The sequence below is a fragment of the Cebus imitator genome, unplaced genomic scaffold (genome assembly GCF_001604975.1).
Source record: "Cebus imitator isolate Cc_AM_T3 unplaced genomic scaffold, Cebus_imitator-1.0 Scaffold38, whole genome shotgun sequence".
In the NCBI taxonomy this organism is placed as follows: domain Eukaryota; kingdom Metazoa; phylum Chordata; class Mammalia; order Primates; family Cebidae; genus Cebus; species Cebus imitator.
This window is the reverse complement of record NW_016107353.1, coordinates 10,806,193-10,810,720: the sequence shown is the minus strand read 5'-3', so window position 1 is coordinate 10,810,720 and position 4,528 is coordinate 10,806,193. Positions and strand designations below refer to the sequence as shown.

Here is a 4,528-nt window from a genome sequence, read left to right as displayed (position 1 = left end):
GGATCGCTTGAGAGGTCAGGAGTTTGAGATTAGATCAGCCTGGGCAACAGAGTGAGACATCTGTACGTTTCTTTTTTTTGTTGTTTTGAGACGGAATCTTGCTCTGTCACCCAGGCTAGAGTGCAGTGGCACGATCTTGGCTCACTGCAACCTCCGCCTCTGGGTTCAAATGATTCTCCTGTCTCAGCCTCCCAACTAGCTAGTAATACAGGTGGGTGTCACTGCACCCAGCTAATTTTTATATTTTTAGTAGAGGTGTTTTTCACCATGTTGGCCAGGCTGGTCTCAAACCCCTGACCTCACGATCCACCCTCCTCAGCCTCCCAAAGTGCTGAGATTACTGGCATGAACCACCGCACCAGACCCTCTACATTTTAATTGATTAAAAAATAAATAACCAGATGCCAGGCATGGTGGCTCACACCTGTGACCCCAGCACTTTGGGAGGCTGAGGCAGGTGGATCACCTGAGGTCAAGAGTTTGAGACCGGCCTGGCTAACATGGTGAGACCCCGTCTCTACTAAAAATATAAAAATTAGCTGGGTGTGGTAGCACGTGCCTGTAGTCCCAGCTACTCAGGAGACTGAGGCAGGAGAATCCCTTGAACCCAGAGGCGGAGGTTGCAGTGAGCCAAGATTGCGCCACTGACTCCAGCCTGTGTGAAAGAGTAAGACTCTGTCAAAAGAGAGAGAGAGAAAGAGAGAGAGAGACAAAGAAACAAAACTGACCCGAGGCTGTAATTCCAGCACTTTGGGAGGCCAAGGCAGGCAGCTTGCTTGAACTTAGGAGTTCGAGACTAGCCTGGGTAACCTGGTGGAATCCCATCTCTACTAGAAATACCAAAATTAGCTGGACTGACTGGCTTGTGCCTGTGGTCCTGGCTACTTGCAGGGATGACGTGGGAGGATTGCTTGAGATTGAGAGGCAGAGGTTAAAGTGAGCTGAAATCACTCCACTGCACTCCAGCTTGAGCCACAGAAACCCTGTCTCAAAAGAAACAAACTAAAATAAAATTTAAAAAGGAGAAAAGAATAAAAGAAAAGCATCATGTGTCATAGTACCCTCCCTGGGTCTCGCTGTTAACCAAAGCTTTTCTGAAGCAGGCAGTATACCCAACTGTTTTGAATTAGGTGCTACTTTTAGAAATAAATGAGTTTCAAATAAAACACAGCAAACATAGACCTCCTGCCTTTGGAGACAGCAGCAGCACTATGAATTACGTGTAATTTCTCAGCTTATTTCTTGACAGGACCACAGGCGTTTACACCAGTTTCTCGTGGAATTTACTTGTGCTTCAGGACCTGTTCCAACATGATCACGTTTCCACCACTTCAGGATGGAATGCTTTGTGCACACCTGACTTCATCGCTTGGTGGGTAAGATAACCCCCAGTTCATGATAAGCACCTCAGGTCACACGGTAACTTGGTGGCTCCACGGTTAGGACGTCAGTTTCTACTAACACCCAGTAGTTAGCTGAGAGAGCTCTGTCTGAGTAGTTATCTGTAGATAACGGTAGGGCCTTGCTCCAAAATCCTCAAAATCTTCACTGCAGTTTACATGAGGCTTCAAACAGCCTCCTTATCTGTCACTGACACCTGCAGGACCTTTGGATCTGGAGGGTCCCATGGCCAAAGTGGCAGAGCAGCTTTCAGAATCAGCCTGGACCTGTGGCATGTGTTTCTCCTGTTCTGAGCCATCATCAAAACCAGCAGCTTTTCTGTCACTCGGTAGATGGTAGTGACACACCCAGATAGGGAAGGGGCCGCCTCCAAAATCCAAGTCAGCCTCCTAAATGTTGTGCCTTTTACTTGGTTAGATGGTGGGTGTGGGAGAGAGGTGGGTGTAAGCCGGGTGGCAGGTAGATGCAATGACTTACTCACTTTTTTCTTCTTTCTTTCTTTTTTTTTTTTTTTTTTTTTGGGACGGAGTTTCGCTCTTGTTACCCAGGCTGGAGTGCAATGGCGCGATCTCGGCTCACTGCAACCTCCGCCTCCTGGGTTCAGGCAATTCTCCTGCCTCAGCCTCCTGAGTAGCTGGGATTACAGGCACGCGCCACCATGCCCAGCTAATTTTTTGTATTTTTAGTAGAGACGGGGTTTCATCATGTTGACCAGGATGGTCTCGATCTCTTGACCTCGTGATCCACCCGCCTCAGCCTCCCAAAGTGCTGGGATTACAGGCTTGAGCCACCGCGCCCGGCCCTTTTCTTCTTTCTTTTCTTGGCTCGTCAATTGCCAGACTAATCTCTCACTTTAAGAGAGGTATCTCAGCACGTCCCACTCCACTTCACTGTTAGAAGTTTTGCAGCTGTATAAGGCCTCTGAATTTTAGCTGGAGTTGTTTCCCACACTCGGACACACAACTGTCTTACCAGTAAGTCTAGAGTAGTTGTCACTTTCGGCCCCCTAGGTCAAGTTGGTATGACTAGACTCAGCCTGTCTTTTTTATCGGTATTATTTAGTGGCACATTAAAACACAGTTTACATGGGAGAAAACCACAAGCCTCTGAGACTTGGTCCTCTGCCCATGGGAAGGAGGGGAAATGGATGTGAAAAGCATTGTGGTCTGCCCTCTTGCCATTCATAGATCCAGTTCTGAGCATAGCTATTGTAATCTACCAGTTTCTCAGGGTGAAACCACAAGCCAGTCTCCTCTGCACTCTCCATGGAATTACTGCCATGTATAATGTTTCTGCCAACTTGTATGTAGAAGTCTCCACGGGTGGTCCCATGTTTGGACTCCAGCCCACAGGGCTAGTCTCCCCAAGCCTGACTTGGCCTGTCTTCACCACATTCAGCCCCTCCCAGACCATGGCTATTACTGGCCCTGAATGTGTGTATTTCACCAAGCTGGCAAAGAATAAACAATCCTCCAGGTAAATGTAGTGTTCCTGAGAAGGTCTTCAGAAGCTTGCATGAATTTCAGACCAACAGGGTGAATCCTTTATGCTCCAGATGCTTGATAATCTCGGCCACGTTCGGTGATTCATGCCTGTAACCCCAGCACTTTGGGAGGCTGAGGCAATAGATTACCTGAGGTCAGGAGTTCAACTAGCCTGGCCAACATGTCAAATCCCTGTCTCTACTAAAAATACAGAAATTAGCTGGGTGTGGTGGCACACGCCGGCAATCCCAGCTACTAGGGAGGCTGGGACAGGAGAATCACTTGAATCCAGGGGGTAGAGGTTACGGTGAGCTGAGATTGTGAACTCCAGCCTGAGCGACAGAGTGACATCTGAAACTCCATCTCGAAAAAAAAAAAAAAAAAAGCTTGATAATCTCTCCCCACAAGACCCTGCTGGACCCCATCTGGTTTGATCACGATGAAGGTACGCTCACAGTTCGCCATGGTCCCCACCAGCTGCTCGGGTTTCAATTCCGGCTGCAGCCGCCAGCACCTGAAATGCACCCGGGCCCCACGTGGTTTGCAGCACTTGCATGCGCAGAACACTTGTGCTGCTTTTCCTTTTTTGTTGTATGAAATGTGTTTACTGTTCTCTTATTTCAGTAGCTCTGCCAAGAGCTGAATTTGACTGGTTTTACAAATGACACAGGAGCTGAAGGAAGGTACAATGAGTAGTAAATGTCCTGTTTATTCTGCCATCCAGGCTCACAGATGTACAGATGGGGTTGGTGAGTCGAGAGATCTCTGAGTAGTAATGATTTCATAATTATATTTCACAGGAGCAGTGATGAATGGAAGGTGGCTTCTCCACACAGGAGCCTACCCTTCTTTGATTTTAAGTCAGCACAGTGAGAACAGATTCGGAATGGCCTGTGCCTCAAACTGATTCTTTCTGCTCTGGTCTTTAAGAACAAGTGGAACCTTCCTGTAATCTGCCACCTCCTAGCATTTTTTTTTTTTTTAATAAAATAGAGACGAGGTCTCACTGTGTTGCCCAGGCTAATCTCGAACTTCTGAGCTCAATTGATCCTCCCACCTCATCTTCCCCAAGTGCTAAGATTACAGGCATGAGCCACCACACCTGGCCCCTCCTTGCATTTTTTTTTTTTTTACTTTATTTTTTCTTTTTTAGAGACGGGGGTCTCACTCTGTTGCCCTGGCTGGAATGCTGTGGTAGGATCACAGCTTACCGCAACCTTGAATTTCTGGGCTTAAAGCAATCCTCTCATCTCAGCCTCCTGAGTAGCTGGGATTATCAGTGGGTGCTACCATGCCCAGCTAATTATTTTACTTATTTTTTATTTTGTGAATAGAGATGGGCTCCCCACTATCGTGGTATAAACTTGTAGCAATATGATGCACGCGGGTGTCGGTCTGTGTGTCTTCTGAGTAATAGTGCTTCCTCCCTTTTATGGTCGAATAGTTGTGGGAACTGCCTGGAAAGGTGCTGGGCTGACACTTGCTTTGGTGACATTTTGCGCTGTCACTTGTTTTGGCTGTCACTGGGCATCACCTAGCAGCCACTGTTATTGAAAATCTAGGCAGCACACAGGACTGACTGGCTGCCTGCACACAGTGGCTTCTGTAGCAACTATGCGTTCTTTCTTTTTTTTTTTTTTTTT

The 4,528-nt window shown here is 47.3% G+C and overlaps 1 protein-coding gene and 1 pseudogene across 1 annotated transcript in view; one reads left to right on the top strand and one right to left on the bottom strand.

The window, feature by feature from the left end:
• Nucleotides 1-4,528, top strand: part of LOC119470708 (zinc finger protein 726-like) — a 561,873-nt gene that overhangs the window by 481,360 nt on the left and 75,985 nt on the right. The window lies entirely within an intron of this gene.
• On the bottom strand, nt 2,483-3,424 carry LOC108301969 (annotated as a pseudogene).